Below are 27,297 nucleotides of genomic sequence, written 5' to 3' on the forward strand. Positions count from 1 at the left end.
GAACAGGCAAGAGCTGAGTCTGTATTGCATGGATGCATAGGGTTACGACACTTGGGGTGCTGGAAAAGGGTACCTTTAGTGAAGTTGCAGATGATGCAGCTGATCACGGCTGGTTTACACTTACAGAGTTGCGGTAGGTATCACTACTTGGTAGTTAGGGTTCTGCTTGTTAAGACTGTGTTGTAATCACAAAGTTGTATTGCTTACCACCTCTTTCAAAGGTTCCAAGGAGAATGGAGCATTGTAATGTAAATATAACTTAGAGAAGGTAACTGCTACCTGAAAAGGTGACTTGACTTTGGGGTCTGGTGCTAACATACACAGATCAAGTGACTGTGTGAAAAGCCAGGTCTTCAAAGGTTTACAAAAGATGGCAGCTGCTGAAGCATTCACAGAGCGAGAGACAGAGGTTTAAAGCTCTGCTGCTTTTACCAAAAAGTACAATCACTCTTACTAGAGCCACTGAACCAAGGAATCATAGCCAGGTGAGCACAGGAGGATCTCAGCTTTTTGGTCTGAAGGTAACAAAAGGTCTTTTGGAAATAACAAGCGCCACACGCATAAAAGGCACAAGAAGTAACTTGAAAATAAAACATTTGGAAATTGGCAGCCAGTTAGGCATGTTCAGGGCCATCGATGTAGATGACAAACAAGGCCATTCTATTGTGTGTCTTGCCGCATCATTTTGAATTCATTGGCGGTGTTCCAGCAACCCCATAGTTAATCCAACAAATATTATATCACAGTAATCTAAGTTACTCAGAATCATCTCCTGCAGCACCAGTGGGTGAACTTGTGCAGGAAGTAAGGGAAGGGTTTTGAGGAACAGTCGCATGAAGGAGAAACAAATGGCGAATAAGTAATTGACTTGGAGCTGCTTCTAAGGATGCAGGCCTGAAACCTTGAAGAAGAGCTTGAAGAGAATCATGACCCAAACAAAACAAGACCTCTGTCTTGTCAGAGTTAAATTTTAATGAATTATCAGCCGAACAGGTAGTCAGTGAGACCATACATTCTTGAAATGTCACCAATAGATTAAGAACACTTACTAGACTAGAAATCACCACATTTTCAAGTAATCCATCGATGGATGATTAACAGAACGACGATATCTACTTCCACTACTACTCCTATTAAAAAAGTACAACTTGCACTGCTTGTGCTGTGACTGTAAAATTCACCAGAATCAACAACAGTCTCCGTTTATGAAGTTCCATTATTCACTGCTCTTATACTGATGTTAAGCAAACTCGGTTTCTGCCTCACCTACCTTTTGTGTCCCTTCATTTTAAGTTATTTTTGGCGCATTTGTATAGTGCATTCCTAAGTTGAATAGTACCAAAGCACTTTGAAATCTAGATTCTGGGATTCTTTTTGACTAGAATTCAAATGGTTTGTTGATGTTGTATTTGGTTGTCTTTCATATTGTTTAGTGGGGCATCCGATATGATTGTGAAAGGGATGTTGGTGTGTATTTTTTGATATTCTATTGGATAGTGTCCCCATAGAGCCAGTGCAGATTTATGTGTAGTATGACTTGAATTGATGTGTGTGCTGAAACTCACTGAAGTTGGCTTCTTTGAGCTAGGTGGTATGGTTATCCATCCCTCAGCTACACATTCTGGTTTTGTATCGCGGGCTATTTTTCCATTATTCCGCTTCTCCATGGTTGAGCTCTACAGTGATCTGGGGATGCTGATAAGTCAAAATAACCCTTTCAGTGACATCCAAGAGAGATCATTCATTTCATTTTCACTTAATCTATTGCCGTCTGATTTCTTTAGTCAGCAAAAGGAGAAGTAGGACATCTTTGTTGCTCTGGTGTGTGGAGGGCAGTATTACTGGTTTTGGGGAGGTCAGGTGCTTTCTCCGAGATCCGAAAATGTGTAACTTTGGAGCATCTAGTTTAGTTAGGAAGTGTTCACCATTTCAGAGAGCACATGGATCAGATCTAAAATGTAGTTCTTCTACCCTGGTTGTAATCATTTCTAGTGAGGGACTCCAATGTATCATATGCTGTGTGAGAGCTGCTTCGTCAGTTTTGGAATAAATAAATTCATCTGGTCTGAAAATGTCAAATAAACTCATCGGGGAGGGCTCTGTTTTATTTTGTCCCAAAGACTGGTGTTTACGTGGGTAGGACTCATCACTACTGACAAACTGAGGAAAAGTCATGCGGAGGTAATTCCCAGACTGCTTATAGGTAATCTTGACATTCTCTTTCATTTGATGACTCACAAAAATTATTATTTTTTACAGTAATTGTGTAAGTTAGGAGAAATTACTGAGCAATTACTAAGCAAATTAGTAAGGAAAATACATTTGATTTATTCAAGTAGACAGACAGTTAAAAAGAAGGACATGCTTAGGGAGGAAAGAGGTACCTGAGAGTAGATGTGATGTGTGCTCTGATAAAACCAAACTAATGTACTTTGAGTTGGTGGAAGAAGGCAGTCTACTGTGTAGTAGTTACAAAGTATGTGGGTTGATGAAAATTCTTTATTCCCACTCATCAGTGTGGCCTCTCTAACATTTGAGACAGCACAATTCCAGCCGAATAATACATGGTCACCGTCACCTCATAAAGCATTTAAATCCATGGTGAATTGCTCTTTTATAGAAGATCGTTTGAATGAACACATGAAGAATAAAAGGGGAATCTGTAGTGCATAATTGAATACACTAAAAAGCAATTGATTTACAAAAAGATATTACAATCTCTTTTATGTTAAACAGATAAAAAAATGCTGTAGTTCATAGTGTGCAGAAATATGCAGGTAGATTATGTTTTTCCTTTAATGGTCCATAGAATGCAAACAATAAACACGTTACCATAATTATTTCAATTCTGCTGATCAATGCTGATTACAATATATATCTATACTACTATTATAAAGAGAGAACAGAAACCTTTTGGCAAGGTAAACTCGGGAACCACAGCGCCAATCCACACACCCAATACATTGGTGTAATCCCCAGGGTGTGTAGATGGACATAGGCTGCATAAAATTAAAAAAAAACGTAAATTAAAAAATTAAACTTTAAAAACAAAGTAGTCCCCTAAAAGTAGCGCCGGCCGCGACGTAGCGCTGGCCGCGACCTAGCGATGTCCGCAACGTGCGTGATGATGACAAGCGGGGAGGAGCGGTGACGAGCGGTGACGAGCAGCGAGGAGTGGCGGTGAAGTCCGGAGCGCGGGGAAGAGCGGCGGCTCAGGTAAGGCAAAGGCGAGGCGGGAGGCGGTCTGGGCAATGTCGGAGCGGCCGGGTAAGGCAAAGGCAAAGGGGAGGCGGCAGGCGGGAGGCAGGAGGCGGGCGGGAGGCGGTCTGGGCAATGTCGGGGCGGGCGGGGGCCGGGGCGGGACTGCACCCAAGCCTGAAATGTTGCCCCCAGCCCCCTTCTGCCCCGGGCAATGCTGCCGCAATCTGGAAATTCAGCCCCCAGCCCCCTTCTGCCCCAGGCAACGCTACGTCGCGGCCGGCGCTAGTTTTAGGGGACTACTTTGTTTTGAAATTTTAATTTTTTAATTTACGTTTTTATTTTATTTTATGTCGCCTATGTCCATCTACACACCCTGAGCATTCCAACAATGTATTGGGTGTGTAGATTGGCGCTGTGGTTCCCGTGTTTACCTTGCCAAAAGGTTTCTGTTCTCTCTTTATACTAGTAGTATAGATACGGGAACAAGGCTTCCTTAAGCCAAAACATGGTGTTGCTGAATAAACACCCTTAACGATGGATCTGAGCTGGCGGTTTTTTGTTTGCTGAGAGCGTATGGGATCCGAATTCCCTGTTGCATTGGAAAGTTATTACCGGCGTGCTCCGCCGGCGTATGCGCCACCTTCCATGGTGCCCACTCGACCAGAAGGAGCTTTTGTACTTGGAAATATATATATATATATATATATATATATATATATATATATATATATATATATATATATATATATATATATCACCTACTGGCGGTCGCCAGTAGGTAGTTATAGTTAGGATTTTTTTCAATGCAAAATCTCAAAATTCTATTTGGAATAACTTTGGCGCCGGTTGACGAATCTGCCTGAAAACTTCCTTAAATTTGCCCCGCGGAGCTCCGGTCCTTCCTTGAAAGTTTCGGGGGGATTCGTCAAGCGGGGGCCGAGATAAAAGGGGGGTCCCAAAACGTGTTTTCCCCATGTTAATTTCCATAGGGCGGTCGAACTCACTTTTAGCCCGAACGGCTGAATGGATTTGCACCAAACTTGGCAAAATTGTAGGGACTGGTAGCCCGATTTGCCTTTGCTATGTCTTAAGAGTGGATTTTGAGTAATTTAGGTTAAAAAAAATATATATATCTATGGCAGCGCCCCGGTACGGGCACCGGGGTGCGCCCCGGGCGTGACCCGCGACTTGCGCACGGAAAGCTGATTGGCTTTCGGGTGTCTGTAAACATTCGAAACAGTCCGGAGCGGCCGCCATCTTGTGTCTCGGTAGGATCGAGACACAAGAGGTGGCCAAAACAAAGGGGGAAATGACCATAAGGGGGCAGGGTAGACCCCCCTGACCCCCTAGGTTTGATGTGGGGGCTATAAAAGGGCGTTTTGCGCAGGGGGAGCGCCCGGTACGCACACCGGGGAGCGGACCGGGCGCGTACCGGGCGCTCCCCCCGCGCAAAACGCCCTTTTATAGCCCCCACATCAAACCTAGGGGGTCAGGGGGGTCTACCCTGCCCCCTTATGGTCATTTCCCTCTTTGTTTTATATTTTTTTAATGTTTTTTGAACATTTTGTACTTTTTTTGGCTTTTCAAAACAGTTTTATATTTTTTTTGTATTTTTTTAGCGGGAGAAACAAAAAAAAGGGAATTGAAACTGGCTCAACTGGAGCAAAAAAGAAAAAAAGAAAAAAATTACTTCTTTTTGGGGCACTTGTGATTGTCACCTGCAAGGACGATGAGCTTTACGCTCTTTTCACCATAGGCGATAAGCTTGCCACATGCAGTACAAGTGATTTTAAAATCAGCAAATCGTTGCTGAATACAAGGCATCATCTCTGATGTTTCTGGTCCCGATGAAGTGGGTTTGTTTCTTTGGGAGGTGGTCCTTGATGACCGGGGGAGGTTACTGGCCAGTTCCCTGAGCTCTGCACGAGAATAGTTGTTAGGGTGCTTACGGATCATATGTCGAATCATGGTATTGTTACCAAAGGAATACTTTTTGTTTGGGTTGCCCCTTGAGAGTTGTTCCTTACAGATTAGGCAAGTTACCTTGGCCGCATTCACTTTTTTCTTGCCCTCTGGGAGTGAAAAAAACTCCCATACAATGTGTGACTTGGGCTTGTATAGGGTATTTTGTTCAGGCAGCCATCTTCTCCCATCCTCCTCTTCCTCTTCCTATCCTCCTCTTCTTGACCACCAATGTACTGTTGTGGTGGTCCTCCTGGTGGTGGTGGTGGTGGTGGTGGTGCAGATGCTCCAGCTGATGCAGCTACAGTAGCCATTAGAAAGTACAAAATAGTTCTCTCTCTATTACTGAAACAGGTCTTCCTCAGTCAAAGGACAAAGTCAGAATAAGGAAAAAAGGTGGGGTCTTTCATCATTTGGAAAAAAAAAAGGCCTGAACCAATGAGAAGTGTTATTTTCAGGTCACAAGACCAGGGATTTCATCATTATGAAAGTAAAACTGTTCTGCACCAATTAAAAGTGTTATTTTCAGGTCACATGACCAGGGTTGCGTCGCGTAAGCGCATCGGAAGTTTACGTTGCGCGATCGTATTCGCTCGAGTGCTTCCGGGTGCGCTTACGCCGTGCGTATGATGCGGCTACGCGATACGTCAGGATCATGTTTTCATTCGCGACATTGGCGCTAACGGGGCGCTTCCCGGTTCGCACATCGGGGCGCTTCAAACGACTACGCTCTCCGGGGCGCTCACCGGGGCGCGCCCCGGGAGCGCTCCAGGGTCAAAGAAAAAAAAAATTTGTTTAAAATACAAATAAAATATAGGATTAATTCATTTTCAAAAATATTACATTTCATAGCTATAGACATTTGCTATTAACCAAATTTTGAACTTCAAAGAAAAAAACATAGGTTTGGGGCCTTATATATAGTTAGGAATTAGCATTTAAAAAACCTATGAAATTCACTGAAAAAACCATAGGTTTCACACCAGTTATAGTTCGGAATTAGCATATAAAAAACCTATTAAATTCACTGAAAAAACCATAGGTTTCACACCAGTTATTGTTAGCTGCAAATTTTACTGACATAAAACCATTGAAATTCCACGTTATAGTTAGTTGGACTCACTATAACTTGCGCGTGTAATGCACTGCTGATGACGTCACATATTACATCACTCATGACACGGTCAGTGACATCACTCATGACATCACTGATGACAGCATCTTTGTGAGAGAGTGACAGACCTCCTTTCAGTGTAATGTAACCCTTGAAACACATATTCAAAAATAGAAATTAAAATTTTCAAAAAAATGGAGATATCTATACCAGTTACAACAACCAATTCAGTAATACCACCATCTATATACACATCCACTCATTCACCAACAGTTCTATATAGTCACTCATAGATATACTCACTCATCATATGTAGTAATACACCAATACATCCTGTTACACACCGACAGTCATCCAAAAGTTACTCACACACATACTCACACATGCAAATAAACTATTGAACATCCATTTATTTGCATTTACAACTATACACACACTACCACCTTACTTCTAAGGAAACTTACACATACTTACTCTCTTAAACAATCACTTATAGAAACACATACTTATTTAAACAGGAACTCTTACAATCTCACATATACTCACTTATAAACATCAATACTCACATATACTAGATTAAAACATATGTCGTTACTGATAAAGACACTAGTGAGACAGTCATTCACTCACTAACACACACATATACACACTCATCCACCCATATAGTCCTGCACATATGCTGTCTTCAAAACACATACAAACAGTGAGTCAGTCATTGATGCATCTATGTGCAAAGTAATACCCCCAACAAACCATACAGACACTCATACTGATACTAAAAAAACATCTAATAACCCATATACACACACATGTAGCTACTCACCAACCCATGTAGCCATTTATACACAAAGTGAAACACTGATACATATATTTAAATATTTTAACATTACTCGCTAATATATGTATTCACTAAGATACACTTAATAAGCCAGTTAACCAATCATTTTTTTTTTATAAAACATTCATTAAAACATTTATTTAAACATTTATTCTTCTATCGACCTTTGCATATACATATATAAAAAATATTTATTTTTCATAAAGATACACATTCACTGGATGGTGTCATCAGTGATGTCATGAGTGATGTCACTGACCATGTCATGAGTGATGTAATATGTGACGTAATCAGCAGTGCATTACACGCGCAAGTTATAGTGAGTCCAACTAACTATAACATGGAATTTCAATGGTTTTATGTCAGTAAAATTTGCAGCTAACTATAACTGGTGTGAAACCTATGGTTTTTTTCAGTGATTTTAATAGGTTTTTCTATATGCTAATTCCTAACTATAACTGGTGTGAAACCTATGGTTTTTTTCAGTGAATATATATATATATATATATATATATATATATAATATATCAGAAAATGAAAAGCCAGTTCTTGTTTTCTCTGTCTTTCTCATTGGCTGCTGCCTCTGGCAGCAGGCATTATGACCTCACAACTCAACTGTACTAGATTATTACAGCCTGAGTATTTCCTCCTCTGCTTCAAAAAACTGATCTTTGGGATGGATGCAGGCTGTGGAAGAGACGGTGCATCTCTGAACTGCAATGAACCCAACCAAAAACATTGACTGTCTAATAGCTGTTTCACATCAGTGTGGAGAGGTAGGCAATTCGGAACGGCCCACAGGTGTCTCAAACAGTGCCAGAAGGGCTGGTGTGACAGGTCAGTGTGCGGCCAGTTTTTTGTCTGTATGTGGGCCTGTTTTCGGGCCCGATTTTTACTTTTGATTTATTTATTCGTTCACCGTGGTACTTTGTGTCAACATTATGGAAAAGGCTGGGACAAAGACAGGAAGATAGGAACAGTAATCAGTATAGTAAGGTAAAGCGGTACACCTTTTATGCTAATGAATTGGGATATTTTTCCGGTTCCCATATCAATAATAGTAGGCATGCAACGTTCCCATCATGTGCATATATCTGTTGATTGTTTAAATATTTGGACATTTTGGAAGTTGTTTACTTTGAAAACAACCACAGGTTCCCCTGTCTTAAAGGTGAAAGCAAACATTTTGAGTTTTCTTTTGAATTTACAAATGTCACTATTGGTCTTATGACAAAAAGGACTCGTAGTCCTTTCCCCTGGCCGCGTTTTATGTCCAGTAATGGCTTTTTAGTTAGTATATTTTGAGTTCTGGGGCCCACTGTAGTTCTAGGCCGCACTGTTCCATCATAGAAAGTGCTGGCATATAAATACCTGGGACTGGCAAAAAGTGTGTCACGTGACATGCAGCCACTGGGCGGCTATTCACTCTGTACCAATGACTATAATATATTTTGCTCAAGAGCTGCCAGAGGATTGGTTGATGCGGAACTTCAGTTATTAAACAAGAGTGAAGAGTGAGAATTAATTCTTTTTGTTAGGTTTTTTGATGCATAAACCACATCTGAATGTGAATTACTCTCCCGACTAAGGCACACCTTTACATTTGTACACTATGACGTTTGACTATTGATTGCACGTTGCTCAGCAAATTGAAAGCTTGAAATGGCGGAAAGCTTACATACATACATTAAAAGACACCCCGTTGATTTTGAAGACTGATGCCCATGAGGTGGTAGCCACAACAGTTTTGCCCAGCAAAGACCCAGCTAGATAGACTGTGTTCACGGGCTCAGCCTATCGAGAAATTGAGTGACTGTAGCTGATGACACTGTGTACTTGTCTGCACTGTGAAAAAATTGCAAAATAATTGCAAATGGCATCCTGCACAGTGCAAGTTATGATAAAATAAGTATCTCTACCTTTATATCCTAAAGTGCATATAGTACTTTCACAAAAGTACAACTGAAGAATTAGCAAGCAGTGAGAGAGGTGATGATTTTGGGATCCTCCCTAACCTAGGGGGAGTACCAAACAGATGCCTTGAAAATAAAAAAGCACATCTTATTGAACGATTTGGTAGTGGTCCCATCCTTTTAGGACCACCCCAAGCACAGTTATTGGCAACAAAAATTCCAACCAAAGGCCCTGCAAAGCATTATGGGATGAGATTAGCTGTGGGCAGTGAATATTATATAGTATCCAATATCAAAATAATTCTACAAAGTGCTGCAGTTCAACTGGTGGTTACTAGATGTCCCTCATAGTCAAATGCAAATGCTTGATGAAAGGGTTTCAATGGTTTTGCATTTGACTCGTGAGGGACATCTAGTAACGACTAGTGGAACTGCAGCTTGATGTAAGAATAATTTCAATGCTTTGCATTTGACTCATGAGGGGCATCTAGTAATGACTAGATGAACTGCAGCTCTTTGTAGAATTATTTTGATATTGGATACTATAATATTCACTGCCCACTGCTAATCTCGTCCCATAATGCTTTGCAGGGCCTTTGGTTGGGATTGTTTTTTTGCCAATAACTGTGCTTGGGGTGGTCTTAAGAGGATGGGACCACCACTGAAGTTCAACAAAATGTGCTTTTTGTTTATGCTCTTTGTGTTCAAGGCACCTGTTTGGTCCTCCCCCTAGGTTAGGGGGACCCCCAAAATCATCAGCTCTCTCATTGTCTAATGTTATCATTGTAAAAGTTCACTTTTGTGCATTGGTTATATGATTTTAAGCATGTAAAATTGCTTTTTCAGAGTAACTGAGGATGTTGTTGAATTAGCTGCCTGGCTTCTGAAATTGGCCAAAGCTGGAGGCATTGTTGCTCTGAAAAGTTCAAAATTACTCAAGTGATGTTAAGAGAGTCGCAAAGCAGTCCGCAGGGTTTGCAAGCACGAGAGTGGTATAAACTGTAACCCATAGCCACCTCTAAATGAAGCCCAAACTGCTGTTCTAGTTGACTCAGGCCTCATTTCTTTACCCAACATTAGCTATAATTCCTTATTTATCCAATCTTCTGTCATTTATGTAATCCCACCGCAGAGCTATTTTGCCTGTAAATTTATTATATTTTGCCCAACGACAAATCATTCAATTTCGAAAAAGCTGTAAAAAAGTGTTTTATAGACCGAACTGCTGCCATTGGGTGGTGTTTTGGCACTGAAAATATTAACAAGTTGGAAAAAGCGGAACAGAGAAAGTAATTAGAAATGTCATGCTGTAGGATATTTCCTTAACTTCAAATGGGGAGAGGTAATATGGAGTGATAGTGAAAGCTTAATTCATACAAAGGCTGTGAGAAAATTGAAAGTGCACCAACAAGTTCTGGATTTCTTGATGTAGGGGATTCGGATAAGATTGGCAGATGAAGATCTAAGAATGGGCAATGGAGCCAAAGGAAGAAAAAGACTCCTGATATTTATAGGCCTTGGCTCTCCAGTGGCCTTGCAGTAGAAAGCATAGGGCTTTGAATATGCATCTTTTTTTCAGCGGGAGCCAGTGCAAAGCCTAAAGATGGGTCGATATCAGTTCACATTTCTGAATGACCAGCACAAGCCGGACAGGAGCATTCTTAATGCCTGGAAGTATATGAAGGTATTTTAGAGGGTTGTATGATGTTACAACGCATACTTTTACAACGCTTGCCTTTACAACACATTTTTCACAACGCAACATCCTTTACAACACATTCCATTACAACGCATGCCATTAAAACGAATTGTCTAAAACTACCTTTACAACGCATTCCATTACAACGCATACTACCTTTACAATGCATACCATTACTTTGCATATATGGTAAGTATTGGATAGTATAGGGGTAAAAATTATTGTCTAACTCCAGGGGGTGCAACAGTAGGGTAAGTGTTGGATAGTGTAGGGGTAAAAATGACTATTCTAACTCCAGGGGGTGCAACAGTAGGGTAAGTGTTGGATAGTGTAGGGGTAAAAATTACTATTCTAACACCAGGGGGTGCAACAGTAGGGTAGGTGTTGGATAGTGTAAGGGTACTATGCGTTGTAATGGTATGCATTGTAATGGTATGCGTTGTAATGACATGCGTTGTAATGACATGCGTTGTAATGGTATGCGTTGTAGTGTCATGTGATGTAATGGTTGCGTTGTAATGGCATGCGATGTAAGGGATGTTGCGATGTAATTACTGCGTTGTAATGGTAGTGCGTTGTAAACGTTGCGTTGTAAAGTTTGTTTTCCATTTTAGAGTGAGGCCAATGTATATGTAATTGCAATAGTTCATCCTGGATAGGATGGTGGATTAGTGTAAAGTTTTCTACCAATCTTGGGCAAAGGAGGAATGACATTTTTCAGATTTTACCAAGTGATGGTGCATGTCGAAACAGTCCCCAAGATTTGGTGTTTAAAAGTGAGAGAGCTGTAAAACATTATGTCTAATTTGCCGACCGAGGCGGTGCGAAGCAGAAGGCCACCAATCGGAGTCCCAGGTAAAGGGATAACCAAAGGCCAGCACCTCAGTCTTAAAAAGAGTTCAACACCAGTAAATCGTTATTCATCCTGTCTGTAATTTCCAACATTTAATGATTTAATTTTAACCAGTATCTGCTCAAAAAAAGATTTTTTTGACTTGACTTGATTTAATCTTTACTTGGGTGCAGATAAATCATCTTCAGGTCTTTTGATCAGTTGAGTGTCATCGGCGTATAAAAAATAGATGAGCCGAAAGAACAGATAATGTTAACCAGAGGTGTGACATAGAAATTAAAAAGGGTGGAGCTCAGGACTGAACCCTGAGAAGCCCCACATGTGGTTTTGGAGAATCTGGATTGGAAAAGAGGGAGATGCACAACTTGGGTTCTGTTGGAGATAAACAAATGAAACCAGTCAAGGGCATGTCCTCTCAACCCAGTCTCCCGAAATCTTTGCAGAAGGATGTGGTGTGAGACCATAAGCCTCAGTCGCAGCCCCGGTCGGTGCAGGTATGAGTGATGAAGCCAGAAGGGGTGGATTTCAACAGATGATGACAAGGGGAAATTAATTATTTTTTATTTTTCCCTTGTCACCCTCTGTCGATATCCCCCCCGACCGGCCCCACTACCCCACCACTATTACCTGCACGGGCCGCTGCTGGAGACTGACTCCGTACTAAAACCGGGTCTAAAGTTAGACTGGTGGGTGTCAAAATAGTTGTTGGTTTTGAGAAAGGATGACACTTCCTCATTTATGTATGACTCCAGGGGCAAGAAAAAGAAAATAAATAGATCTGAAAGTTGGGAGCTCGGGGCTGTTGGAGGGCTTCTTTAAAAGAGGAACAACTAAGGCCTGCTTCCATATTTTTGCGAGCATCCCTGGCAACAGCTGTCCTTGAAAGTGTTTAAGAGGTTCCTGATTTTATCCAAAACAGTTACATTGACACAGAGACTCTTGGGATGTAGTGTAAAACAACTGCAGCATTCGCTGTTTTGGAGAGATATAAGTATTTGAAAGGTTGTCTTAATTTTGTTGGGGCCTGGGTAATTGTGTGGCAATAAAAATTGGACTTAGCAGAACGGACATTCTTTTTATGCTCTTTCAGTCCCTGATGAAAGTTAGACTTATCTGAGGAGTGATAACATGTTGTTCAAGAACATTTAAGATGTTTACTTACCTGTATACTCTACCTTAACTCAACTGAGAACTAGGGTGCCGAAGGACAAGTATGTTTCGATTTAGTAGCTTTTTTTTGTTTAAAGATTTATTAAGGGGCAAGGTGAACCAATTGTTAAAAAGGTCAGCATCAGAGTCAATCTTAGGCCGTGCGGACAGGTAAACTATGCTAATATTTTAAGAGATGTGGAAGTAGTTGAGATGGACACAGTTAGTGGCGAATGTATACAAATTGGTTAAGCTGGAGCCTAGGTAGATGCAGCTTTCTTTCAGAAGTCTAGCTGTACTTTCATTTAGGCGGTCCTTTGCAGATTAGACTTGCTCAGAACAACAACATTGTTAGAGTTCATATGGGGGATGCTGGGAGGTGACCAACAACTGCAAATCTAAAAGGTAATGAAGTTCATGCTGGAGTCAAGCAAGAAGGCGTTCTACTTTGGTAATAGTGGATGTAGTGAAAAGCTGAAGTGAGAAGGTATATTTTTAATAGTTCAGTCATGACGATCCACCCTAACAATAAGGTATTGAGGGGGGACCACGACTTCCATGTCAAGTCCCGAAGGATCCTTAAACTAGGTCTCAGTTACAAATACAAATACTAAATCTGCTTTATGGGTTGTAATGAAATCCTAAAACTCCAAGCAACGTTTAACTAATAATAATGACTTGATTTAGCAGCACTTATATGCCTTAAGGTTTTTAGATGATTTTTTTACTAAACCAATTCACCATTGGCAATATCAGGAAGTCTCGCTTTAACGTGCAACTGCATGCTAAGACAACCATGCACATGCACTTATAGGTTGCATATAGATGCGGCACAAATAGTATTTATACATTTGTACAACTATGTGTTTACATATGTTAGCACATTAAAAGAAGACCTTTTGGTTTTGCACTGCTTGTTAGATTTTCTCATGGGCATGCCTTAGGTGCAAAGGCGATACACAGACATAGGTCCTATGTTCATAAGTTGTGTTTAAGTGATTAGTCATAAAAAGTAAGCACTGATCTGTGGTTGCATGTGTTTCAGTTCAGAGGGGACATGGCTTAGCGGTTCAGAGTAGACTGTTTCTATTGGAGTAAGACCAAAGCTCAATCACATATTTTTTCATTCTTATTTAGAGGTTTTGTACAGTGCTACTCACTTCCTGACAATGGCCTCAGAAAGCTTAGCATATGGTTGATCCCTCTTTGTGGCACAGAGGTAAAACAAGATTTGTTAGAATGCAGACCACAGTAATTACAGTTGACTGAAACATTCCATCTTTATATTTTTCTGAGTGGTTACAACAACTGTTGTTGTTACATTTGACTCTACCTTGGTGGCTGTTGTTGCTGTGGTTGTTGTCCCTGTTGTGGTGGCAGCCGTTGTGACTTTAGTGGTTTCATCTCTTTTAGCAGATGTTGCTGTTGTCCCTGTTGTGGTTACAGTTGTGGTCAATGCTGTTGTTCCTGCCTTTGTGGCAGCTGTGGTCACTGCTAGGTCCTTGTTGTGATCACTAAGTTGTGGCTGCTGTGGACATTCTGTTGTGATGTTTGTTGCTGCTATTGCTTGTGCTGAGGTTACAGTATGGTTGTTGCTGTGGTACAAGCTATTGTGGCAGATGTTGTCGCCCCTGCTGTGATGACAGCTGTTATTGCTCCTGTCAGGGTTGCAGCTATTGTGTTTCCTGTGGTTACAGCTGTGGTCACTACTGTTGTCTCTGTGTTGGTTGTTTTAGAGAACAGTGGTCCCTATTTTGGAAGGAAAAATGGACAACCACAATAATCATACGCTTAAATAGATCGTATGTCTTTCGTCCAGCCGGACAAGAATTTATTTTTATATATAAGTTCAGTTGATTGTGATTCAAAACATTAAATGACAAGTGGGCACAGCCGTGACCTACAGAACACAAGACAAACGAACAAAAAACAGAATGGCCAAAGGCAGGGTATAAGATGTGCCTGTTTGTTTGTAATCACTATGACAGACTTAAATATCCATTTTCACACCATTAATCATTACAATATTATAAAATCATATTGCATATGGTGCTTTTAGTGTCGACGACGTTTCGATGCTATTCACAACAATATAAAGCATCATCTTCAGGACAAAGGATAGTTCATTGTTGTCTTAAGCTTATTCACATATTTTGCCTATATCGCATTAGTTTGAAGGATGAACAAGGTTCAACGGTAATACGCTTGTAATACGGCCCAGTAGATCCGTAACGGGGGCTGACAGCCACTAAATCGTCAATAGGCTATGGGCCTTCCTTGTATGGTTTAATTCCTGATATCAATATATGTCATTGCCGGATCCCACTTGAGGCTTTTGATTAAGTAACAATTCCGCTAGGTGCCAGGTTGCACCTCTTGAATAACGGTGGAAAGTCAGGGCACGGGGGCTCCTGCTGGCGCTGGATAGCGTGTCACATGCTATACCCTGCCTTTGGCCATTCTGTTTTTCGTTGGTTTGTCTTGTGTTCTGTGGGTCACGGCTGTGCCCACTTGTCATTTAATGTTTTGAATCACAATCAACTGAAATTATATATAAAAATAAATTCTTGTCCGGCTGGACGAAAGACATACGATCTATTTAAGCGTATGATTATTGTGGTTGTCCATTTTTCCTTCCAAAATAGGGACCACTGTTCTCTAAAACATGTTACTGCCCAAGGTCCCTATGGCATACCTTCTGGGTTTCCCTTGTTTTGTATAATAGTCTCTGTGTTGGTGGCACATGGGGTCATTACTATCATCCCTGCTGTAGTTACAGATGTGGTGGAACGTGTGATCACTGATGCTATTCCTGCTGTTCTTGCAACTATGGGTACATGTATTATTGCTATCATGGTGATGCAGTATGGTCACAGCAGTTGTTGATGCTGTGGTCACTATTCTACTCTCTTCCATGGTGGCAGCTATGGTCCATTATCTCATTGCCGCTGTGATGGATTCCACTCACCACGCCACTGCTCCTTTACATTCAGAATTCCACTTATTGCACAATTATTTTTCACTTGTTGAACCAAGGAATAACTTAATTCAGGTACCCTCTCAGTTACTGAACTCCTTTACACTACAGAATGTCACAATCTGGCCCAGGTTCCATAAAGAACCATTTTTCATCTCAACAGCGTTTTTCTCCACTTGCTCCACAGAACCTGGGACACTCATTCTTGCTCCACATTTGTTTTACCTTCACTAAATCACATACTTTTCTGACACAAACATATTTGGTAATAAAACATTCTTTCTCCTTGGCTTGCTTTCAGACATATTTTTCTTAAATGTTGAATCATACATTTTAGCATGCAATAGCTCCCTCACTTTTTAATTCCACCATCTGGATTCAGCTCACTAACTGTTCTGCACCCGAGCAACTCAAATGGACAGAATACTCTTGTCCAGTGGTGAGTTCAATGATAAGACCAGATCTTCATCTTCCCATTGTAATCACCAATGTTATGAGGAGACACATGCTGGAATGATGAAGTAAAAGCTTCATTTATGTCCTACGGTGCCCTTGTGGTTGGTAGTTCTAGCTGCAAAAGAATGACATTACAGAAAGCGACTACCCAATAGTCCATGACACATTACGGCAAGAAAGCAACAGGCTGTAGACGTTATGTCACTGAACAGACTTCTTGCCTCCTTCAAGAGTCTCCTTATCTCCATTTTGGGGTTGGATATGGTAATGCCAGGAACTCTAAGAACAACAGGATTAAAATAAATAGTTTTCTTATAGGAAGTTTCTATTTACCCAGTGCCGGTCAAATAGTAAAAAATCTTTGCTATTAACCCAGAAGCTGGCAAAATAGTACCTTATCTCCGCTGTTTAGCCAGCCATACACTAAGTAGTAGAGATAATGTTCAATTTGGGCAATGGCCAGATGAATAGTGTGAAAGAGGTTTTCATTTAGCCGGCGTTGGTAGTGTGGTGGCCATCTTGTAATGGGGATGCAACATATGTGAAGCATTTGAAAGTAAGTGCATATACAAATGTACAATAATTTGTACAACGGTAAGTGCATGAATTAACCCCTTGCATGCGTCGGATGGCCCCCGGCTGTCTGACACCACTGTGGGCATGACCGTCGAACAGCCGGGGGCCGTCTGATCTGCGCACACGTGGAATTTTGCTGCACCACGGCAAAATTCCGGCCATGCCCAAGAGGTTAAAGAAAGCTGTTTACAAATAAAAAATAGGTAAAATCAATTTTGAACAATAATATTTATGTAAACTTAATATTCAAACAAGTGCAAAAAAAAACTCAGTTCATTAGAATACATTGGTTTATTTTTAGTGTTCATGATGCTCCTTTTAAGGATTTTTGAGGGCTGGGTTATTTTTGGGCTTTTTATGGAAGAAGGCTTTGTGTTAGCCGTAAAATTCGGTTTAAGTGGGATTGTGCTTGCTTAGTATTTCTAATCTGGCAACAGAGCAGCAGTCATCAAAGCAGCAAACAGGTGATAACGCCAATTTCTCCCTTATTAATAGCTAAGAAGTGTAAAGGGGAGAAAGACCATCTCACTTGAGATTTTCGCATGACCAAAATAATCCAGACTCCAAGACCACAAAATGATTTCAAGAATTTATTGCAAAGTCAAAAATAGCTGAACATACAAGCACCTCAGTGCGAGGTTAAGGAAATAAACGGGCACTAGCACAAACATAATCCTACGCAGAAGTCTCATCTGACTCAGAATAAGGAGGATAGTCAGTTCTAAAAGCATCAGACACACAATGATTGCTCCAATCTGCAATATACTGCTCATTAACCTAAAAAGGAAAGATGATTATTCTGTCCCTACTTAGCATTTGTCCCAGGCCACAGAGTAAAAGGAGTAAGCAGTGAAGACTTCCTCAGAAGTACACTCACTTGAGCTCGTTCTAAAACGCACTTTCTCCTATCCTGCCCTTTCCCAGTCTCTCTTCTTCTCGTTCTGACTCTCCTCCCTTGGTGTATAAATAGGGGGGTTTTACCCAAACATGGTCACTGGGACCTGGGTTCTAAGGGTACTAGGAGGCGGGGGTCCCAGTGTGAGAGTGATATAATGTATACAAATCAAAAATTATTTTACACAAACACTGAATGGATCCACATTGTTTTATTCACAATGGGATTAAGTATATTGAATATACAAACAATTGATCAAAAGTTCTAAACGGTTGTACAGTGCCCCAGGGGGGAAGTAGGGGGGAGGGAAGTGGTGATCAGGTGAGGATGTGGTGATGGAAGGAATTAGTGACAGTAAAATCAGCCAGTTGACAAAACTGTATTGGCGAATTATATACAGAACAAAAGGACCAATAGTTTGGCGTTTAAATCAAAACATCATACTTCACATTAATACAATGTATGTAAAAATGGTGGCGTGAAGTTGACAATGAAATAGGTTGTTGTCGACGTTTCGACCCTCAGAGATACGCAGGGATTAGTCATGCCCTTGCTGTGGGGTCTTCTTCAGGACCAGATAGGGGGCAGGCAACCTAGTTATTGTATATAAAATAAAGAATTATTCATGGGGGAGGGACATGTATCGTAGTTCCCTAAGTAAGATCAATATCAGTATAGGCACACAAAGGTCAATTGGGGAGTTATCGCTCTTGATATAAATTATTTGCTCCGCAAGCGTAACCGTACAGTACCGCCGGCGGGCGGAAGTTCTGTGATAGAATAATGCAGTACGTGGAAACAGTTAAAGAATGGATTTAAATCATGCTGGCGCATTGAAGCGTCGGTCTATTGAGTTAAATAGAGCGTTAGGATCTGAGAATTGGCACGAGGGAAGGTGGTGGCCATCTCTAGAACAGTATAAATGGTCCTTGTACCACTCATTTCCCGTGTTCTGTTTCAGACACGCACTATGTGAAGGGACCCTGTGTGATGTCAATCCTTGACCCTGTGCCAATCTACAAATCAAGGTACCCTCTAATTACTGTTTTATGTCCTGTTCTAGAGATGGCCACCACCTTCCCTCGTGCCAATTCTCAGATCCTAACGCTCTATTTAACTCAATTGAACGACGCTTCAATGCGCCAGCATGATTTAAATCCATTCTTTAACTGTTTCCACGTACTGCATTATTCTATCACAGAACCTCCGCCCGCCGGTGGTACTGTACGGTTACGCTTGCGGAGCAAATAATTTATATCAAGAGCGATAACTCCCCAATTGACCTTTGTGTGCCTATACTGATATTGATCTTACTTAGGGAACTACGATACATGTCCCTCCCCCATGAATAATTCTTTATTTTATATACAATAACTAAGTTGCCTGCCCCCTATCTGGTCCTGAAGAAGACCCCACAGCAAGGGCACGACTAATCCCTGTGTATCTCTGAGGGTCGAAAAGTCGACAACAACCTATTTCATTGTCAACTTCACGCCACCATTTTTACATACATTGTATTATGTGAAGTATGATGTTTTGATTTAAACGCCAAACTATTGGTCCTTTTGTTCTGTATACAATTCGCCAATACAGTTTTGTCAACTGGCTGATTTTACTGTCACTAATTCCTTCCATCACCACATCCTCACCTGATCACCACTTCCCTCCCCCCTACTTCCCCCCCGGGGCACTGTACAACCGTTTAGAACTTTTGATCAATTGTTTGTATATTCAGTATACTTAATCCCATTGTGAATAAAACAATGTGGATCCATTCAGTGTTTGTGTAAAATAATTTTTGATTTGTATACAATATATCACTCTCACACTGGGACCCCCTCCTCCTAGTCTCCTCCCTTGGGGCACTGTCCCTAATACAAAATCACAAAAGAGTAGCACACTCCTTGGGCATGCCCCTTCGGACAGGTCTTCTTTGCATACTTTTCCATCGCCTCTCCGTCTTCATCCAGAAACCGTTGGTGTCCTTGGGTCCCGGGCACCTTCTCCGCCGAAAGTATCATATATACATTTCTATACATTCCCATGGCGGCTTCTCCCACAATCCTGACTCCTGAAACAAAGGGTTATTCTGCCTAACGAGATGTATGTCCTTGCACCTGCAAAAAGAACCATGTGAACAGAACAACCTTGCACGCACACAAAATCCATTAACTACATTCGACTAAGAAGAGCCTTTCCAAGGAAAAATACTTTTCAAGCCTACTATATTCAGCTAGCATAAGAAGTCATAGACAGGCCTTCTCATTGCAAAGCATAGGAAATCAAATAGGCCTTTAACCATTTACACATATGTTTCTAAAATCACTTTATAAGACTTCATTACTCTGCATACATAATAAGCAAAACTACACGTGCAGACTTTAATAGGATACACGTTTAAATCTAATGCATCACTTTACGCGTGAACTAATTCACTTTGAATCATCTAAAACACATTTTTGATTAAACACAACATTAATCTGCATGAATGACACAGTTACGTTTCTATTCACTCTAATATATACTGTTTTTAGTAGCACATTTCTAATGCCTATGCGTTAATACATTCCTTTATATATGTGTGTGCTGACTATCTGTGATTATGATGCACCCATACTGATTTCAGAACATCATTGCGCTCTATCACATGGAATGCAAAAATGAGGTGGTATCTGAGTCCCAGAGGGAGGGACACATACAGTAGGGAATTGGTGGGTAGGGGCATGAGGTGAATCACGTGAGACAGTGTACTGGGGCTTTTGTAGAAAGGGAAAGGGAAAGTAGGAGACAGGTAAGTAATCCATCTGGGTAATTCACAGGAGGAGGTCATTTTGCTACCTGTGAATAGACACACTTTTCAATATTATTCACCCAGCAGAGTAGGTTTACGGCGTTGATGCTTATTGGTCCCATCAAGAGTGGCACCTTCAGCCACACTGTCATTTTAATCACCTGCACAATGCATCTTGGGAAAAGTAATTTAGATTTTAGAAAATTTAAGCAGTGTAAGGTCCTGTCTCTACTGGGCCCTCATTTCAGTACTTGACAGTAATTTTCTCACCAAAAGACATCTAGAAGTAAAAAAAGAAAATATTTGTGACAGGCTGGAGATTGTACCTGACTAAAGTCACTTTGGATGGGTGTTGGGGAAAGAAGCAGTAGGAGGAGGAGGGTGAAAAGTCAGAGAATAAGGGCCTAGAGGTAAACCACTAGAAAGGCTAGGACATCCAGAGTGGTGAGGACCAGAACAAGAAGAACCAGGCCCAAGGCGATCTAATCTATGGGGACCAGGGGTACCAATGGCAGAGGGGACTAGGAACAAATAGGCAAAGAGGAACAGGATTATGAATAACAGTACTAGGGTTACTGGGGCCAGGGTTAGAAGGCTCAGTAGGGCCAGGAGGATGCGAACAGGAGGATCTCACCCCAGTGGAGAAGGGCCTGAAGGAACAGAAGGACCAGAGGTAGAAGGAACAGAACGCCCTGGACCATAATGACAAGGAGGGCTATGAGGTCTCATGCGCACCAACCAGGACCAGAGGGACAAAGACAACCTGAGTGTGGAGTAGCAGACCCAAACAGACAGACCAGTGACGATCAGTCCCAGGAGACCAATGGAGAAGACCAGTGACATGAGGGCCAAAGCCACAGACATAGGATCAAGGAGGAATAAGCAGCCAGAAGCAAAAGGATCATGACTAAGAAGACCACAACCAGAACTGGCATAGTATCAGTACCTGGAGACCCAAGATCAGAATGACCAGGGGTTATAAAGGACAAAGAAATCTAGGCCCAGTGGGACCAGGATCAGAAGTCCAAGAAGTGTCAGACTCAGGGGGATTCTAACCAGGGTGACAAGAACCACATGAACTAAGATGGCCCACAACATAGGAAGTAGGAGGACAAGTGCGAGAGGGATGAGGAAGAACGGACCCAATAGGACCATTACTATGAGAACCATGATATAGGGGCCCATGGTCAGATAAACGAGAACACGGTAGAATAGGCAAACCTGGAGGCCTATTATGAGATAGGAGGGCCGAGGACTAAGAAGGCTAGGGAAAACAATGCCTGTGGAACTAGCACCAGAATACCCAATACATGAGAGCCAGAAGTAAGACCAGGACTACATGGACAATGGTGACCAGGATCAGAAGGATTAGAAACAAGCAAACAAAGGGGGCTAGATAAACCAGGGGAGCAGTATGGGAGGACTGATGGACGAGAATTAGGGGGAGGAGGAGGAGGAAATGGACAAGGTCCGGGAGCCCGTGAAACAGGAGACCCAGGATCCAAATGGCTAGGAGTAAGAGTACATGGGAATGATGACTACTCAAACCAGGACCAAAAAGTGCAGGGCCAGGATGTTCTTAGACTAGCACAAACCGGAGGTATTGGGACATCAGAACTAGGAAAGGCTACAATCATCTATGACAGGACAAGTTATTGCGTGGCCATGCCGCAAGGAGCAGGATTATGAGGGCCAAGAAGACATCAGGGCCTGAAGGGAAGTGGCCAGTATGTTCATGATACAAGGATAAGCAGGGCACAGATTAGAAAGACTGAGGGAGGCAGTGCCAGGGGCACCCAGAAGACCATAGCAAGCAGACTAGTTAAACTAAAAGGATCATGACCAGGAGGACTGCAAACAACGCTAAGCAGGTCGGTTTACCAAAAGCGATAGAACAATCATTATAAGTAGCAGGGTGAGGAGGACCTGAGGTATGAAGGCGAACCATCATCTGAACATCAAGTGGAATGGACAGTGGTGGGCAGGAGGACTAGAACTAAAATGGCCAGGCTCGGGATGACCTGAACCAGGAGAACCTGGATTAATGGCTGCAATACCGACAGGACTAAATAGACAAGGAACAGATCCAGGAGAACAAGGACAACTCAAACCAAGAGGCTGATGGGGCAGGACTTCCTGTTTCCAGTATACTCTGGAACCCTCAGTCAATTGACCGTTGGTGCTTGCTTAGAAGTGTAGAGGGGAGAATTAGCTTGTCACACCAGGTTCACAAACACAATGATTCATGACTCCAAAGAACCACAGACTCCAAGTTCTAGGTTAGTGGATTTATTACAAAGCCAAAAATAACTGGACAAGCCTACGTGCAATATTCAGTCTTTGGATCATGAAAGGAATGACGAATTCCAAAATCAGAACACATGTGCCCCCACATCAAGATCAGACTTCATTGAAGGTTCATAAGTATAAAGCATTAGTCTGTCCCTACACTATCACTAAAGTGACATCCCTACTTATCCCCAGGCAAGTCAGGAAAAGGTGTCAGCGTGTGAAGACTTCCTAAGAAGTGCACTCACATTGTATGGGTCAAGTAGCCTAAGGCTAAAGAACTCATTCTAAGATGTTCCTTCCCTTTCCATCGATCTCCTCTCTTCTCCTAACTCAACCCCCGGGCACTATACCATATTCCAACACCAAAATCATAAAACACACCCATTACGCATCATCTGATCGCCTTATCCCACTGGCCACTTCCTCATAGGTAAATTTCCACGCAGTTTTGATACTCCCAGCTCCTGGCTCGATGACCTTGATTCCAGTGAGAAAGAACACTGTCTCATATTTTCAGCACTCTTTGTACAAATGTATCCTCTCCTCCCTATGCCTAGCTCCTAAAACAAAAGCATTATTCTAACTAACAAAGGCAAATTTCTTCACCTGCAATGGAAACGTGAAAAAAGAACAAATTCAACATGTACATGAAATTCAACTCTTAAATCTCTAATACCAGAGCTTCCAGGGAGAATGCATTTCAGGCCTACAGAAATCAGCCAACATTAGAAAATAGGACATAGACCTCATAAAACTACAGATAAATGATCATTTTTGCTGAGCATTTTTAAGTCCATGTTGCATGAGCACATCAAATATATGTAAAAGTGTGAGCATCCTACACAAATTCTGCATGTTAATGTTTTCAATTAACATGTATATTGCAACATTAATTTCTTCACATTTATATGAAAAATATACCTAGCACATCACCTTTCACATTATTACAGAACACATTCTATTATCCCATGTTAATATGACAAAAGGATAAATGTAGGTGCAAACTACTCGTGAGTATGATGCACCCCTACAAATAAAAGAACATAATCGCGCTCTTTCGAGCTAAACACTAAGAGTGCCAAGGCACAAGAAGCAAGATGGACCAGGATCAGTCTAGGAGGTGGATGGTGAGGAGAACCAGGACAAGGTGATAAGGAATAAGAGGAACACAAACGAGCAAGGCCAGATGGGCCAAGACTGTGGGAACGAGGAAGGACTATGATGGCCAAAAGAAAAATGTTATGATAACAAGCACAATAGGACCAGAAGGACCAGGAAGACCACGACTAAGGACACAAAAACTAAGATAGCAGGTGGGCCAGGTCCAGGAGAACTATGTTCAGGGAACCAACCCTATAAGTAACAGGACCAAGAGGATCAGGGACAATGGCCACAGAATCTTGACCAGGAGTGACAGATAACTGATACCAAGGACACAAGCAGCCAGAGTCAGAAGGAAACGTTCTAAGAGGACCAGGAACCAAAGGACTAAGGGGTCCAGAGAGATTAGAGAAAAGAGAACCAGGACCTTAAGTATCAGTACCAGGAGGACCAGGGTGAAGAGGAAAAGAAGGACAAGCTGATCACAGCCTGGAACTCCAGGATACAGAGCTAGCAACAGGATGACCAGGAAGATGAACAATAGGGTGGCCAGGCCCAATGAGGACCACATAAAGGAATACCATGATGAGTTTGTGTCACAGCATCAGGACAAACATCAGGAAGACCAGAGCCAAGATAATCAGGCCCAGACGCAGAAAGACAAGATCCAGTCCATCGGACCAGAGGCCAGAATAAGCAAGGAACAAACAGGGGGCCAGTACGAAGAATACCAGGAGGACCAGGGCCACCAGGACCAGGTCCAGAGCAAGGAGCATTACAAGGACCAGCACCAATGGGACCAGGAACATGCTTACGAGTGCCAGGGCCTATAATCATACAACCACCAGGACCCAGTACCAAGTGGAGCAGAAAGACCAAGACCCGGGAGTAACAGGACCAGTGTAAGGGAGATCAAGAGGACCAGAACAGTCAGAGCCAGGAAGACAAGGGGGGCTAGACTTGGCTGTCAAGGAGGACCAGGACCAAAATGAAGAGGCTCAGAAGGACCCAAACAAAAAGAACCAGGACCAAGAGGGAGCAGACCATTGGGTGCAGTGCCAAAAGGACCGCGAGGACAAGGCAAAGGGCCAAGAGGACATGGATGATCCAAAGCAGGAAGACAAGAGCCAAGAGCTAAGAGGGAAAGGCCTAAGAGGAGAAGACACCAGAGTTCAGGTAGACCAAAAGGAACAGCAGGACTAAGAACCGATGTACTTGGAATCAGATGAGTGAAGTGAGAAGAACGAGGGTCAAGAGGAACAAGAAAGAAAAGAAAGCGCTAGGAGCAGAGGCCCTGAAAGGCCCAGGATGGTCAGAAGGAGCAGAACCAAGAGGATTAGTTATACAAATATTCAAACAAGGAGGACCAGAAGTAAAAGGATCAAGTCTAGTGGGCACAAATCAGAAAGAGCACCGTGAGGGCCAGGAATAGGAAGACAATCGATAGGCAAACCAGATTGAGAGTGAGGAAGAATAGCAGAACAGGACCTGAACAAAAAAGATGGAATGGCCAGGCAACACGAGCCAGCAGGGCAAGAGCTAAGAGGTCTAGGGCACTGAGGATCAGTGGAATCCCAACCAAGTGGGAAAGGAATCTTAATTCCCAGAGGCCCAGAGTATCAGGACTTAGCATACTAGAACAAGCAGGATCAGGATGAGGAGGAAAAGGAGGACTAGGATCAGAACCAGGAACACTATGATGACTAAGCTGGGTAGTTAAGAACATGATGATCTGAACAAGGAGGATCAGGATAAAATGGACAAGTTAGTCCAAGATGGTAAGAGGCAGGAAGACCATGGCCAAGAGTATTATGACAGGTTGGAGGAGGACCAGAAGAAGTAGTCTGGTTAGCAGTAGGTGGACAAGGGCCATTAATACCACAAACAGATGGAGAAGGATTAGTTGGAAAGTTCATTAGCACAGTCTTTTACTTCTGTTGGGAATAAATCTCCAAGCATTTAGATTTTTTTCAAATTGTTCTTTATTCTAGGCAACTTTCAAGTTTCACTCCTCATATGAACTTCATCAGGGCCTAAAACAATTACGTATACACAAAATCAGTACTTTAATTAGATTAAAAACGTGGCACGTTTCTTCTTTCTAGTTTTATAAATTTTTACCATTCTTCAATTGTTTGAAACTTTTGTAACTTTTACATATAATATATACACTGGCATGTGTCTTATACACCTGCTTGAAACCACAATCTGAACTAGCCCTGTTATGCCTATTAAACCCAAACTTTTCACAGATTTCTGTGAAACAATCAAATTACATGCACATCTTAACACAATCCTTTCCTTGCGGTCTTGGTGATCTTAGCTACACGCTAAGTGCTTGTCTCTTTCCTTCATTTCTCGTTGCACTGTATTTTCTAAGTGTGTATATTATATACCAAAGGACCAGACCATTCCTTACCAAAGAATATTTTTATATCTTCTTTCTGAAACGTCATCTCTTCAGTTCTCATCAATTCGAATCCATGATCACACTATTAACAAGAATATAAAAAACATATTGTTCCAGGATATGTATAAAAATAAATCAAGCTTTACTTACAAAGGCAAACAGTCTACCACTTTAACCACAAACTTCCATCTTGAATGTCCTTGCATGTGGCCGCTGTTTGTGCTGTGTCTGGCTCTGTGTCTGCCCCCAGCTACCCCGGCCTCAGTTTGCCCCCACTAAGAATAAGCAGAACCAGGAACAGTGCTAGGAGGTCTAGAGAGGTAAGAACCAAGGGACCAGCACCTGAACTTCCAAGTCGAGCCGGAGCACTAGGAACTGTGGTATTGGGAGCAGGCTGGTGAAGATCAGGGGAACCTGGACAGCCACGTCCACGAGGACTAATGGGTCCAGATCTAGAACAAAATGACAAGCCCAAGAGGACCCAATAAGGAGAACCAATGGCAGCAGTACCAGGCGGTCCACAACGACAAGGACCAGGGAAAGGAGAATCTGGATGACCCAAACCACAAACACTAGAAGTGACAGTCCTAGGAGAACCAGAACAATAGGGTTCGGTGGATAAGGGCCTACTAGGATCAGGACGAGGATCAGTGGTACCAGCTTCAGGAGGCCGAAGAAGGACTAATCCAAGGATGAGCCAAAAGCAGGACCAGGAAGACCAGGGTCAGGAGGACTACTGTTTGGACTCCCAGATTCATGAAACCAGTATCAAGGTGACCCGGACTAGTTAGCCCATGGCCATGATGAGGATCGGGTGAACCAAAACAACCCAGAAAAGGACGACTTAGAACAGGCCTGGGAGAAGCACCAAAGCCTAAAGGCACTGAAGGACCTGGTAGTGTAGGAAGAAGACCAAGAACAGATGAACACTGATGTTAGTCTAGAGATTCAAAGCCAATGGTAGTAGTGATCCTTCAAACTACACCGGTCCATATCCACAAATTCCTGAGTATCTTGTGCCTTCTCCTAGGGTTTAGACTGCCTGCAAAACTCAACAGCAATAATCCAAA

The 27,297-nt window shown here is 42.1% G+C and overlaps 1 protein-coding gene across 2 annotated transcripts in view; it reads left to right on the forward strand.

Annotated features, from left to right (window-relative positions):
* CACNA1S (calcium voltage-gated channel subunit alpha1 S) overlaps positions 1 to 27,297 on the forward strand; it is a 548,608-nt gene that overhangs the window by 124,076 nt on the left and 397,235 nt on the right. The window lies entirely within an intron of this gene.

This window comes from Lissotriton vulgaris, chromosome 5, assembly GCF_964263255.1.
Source record: "Lissotriton vulgaris chromosome 5, aLisVul1.2, whole genome shotgun sequence".
In the NCBI taxonomy this organism is placed as follows: Eukaryota; Metazoa; Chordata; class Amphibia; order Caudata; family Salamandridae; genus Lissotriton; species Lissotriton vulgaris.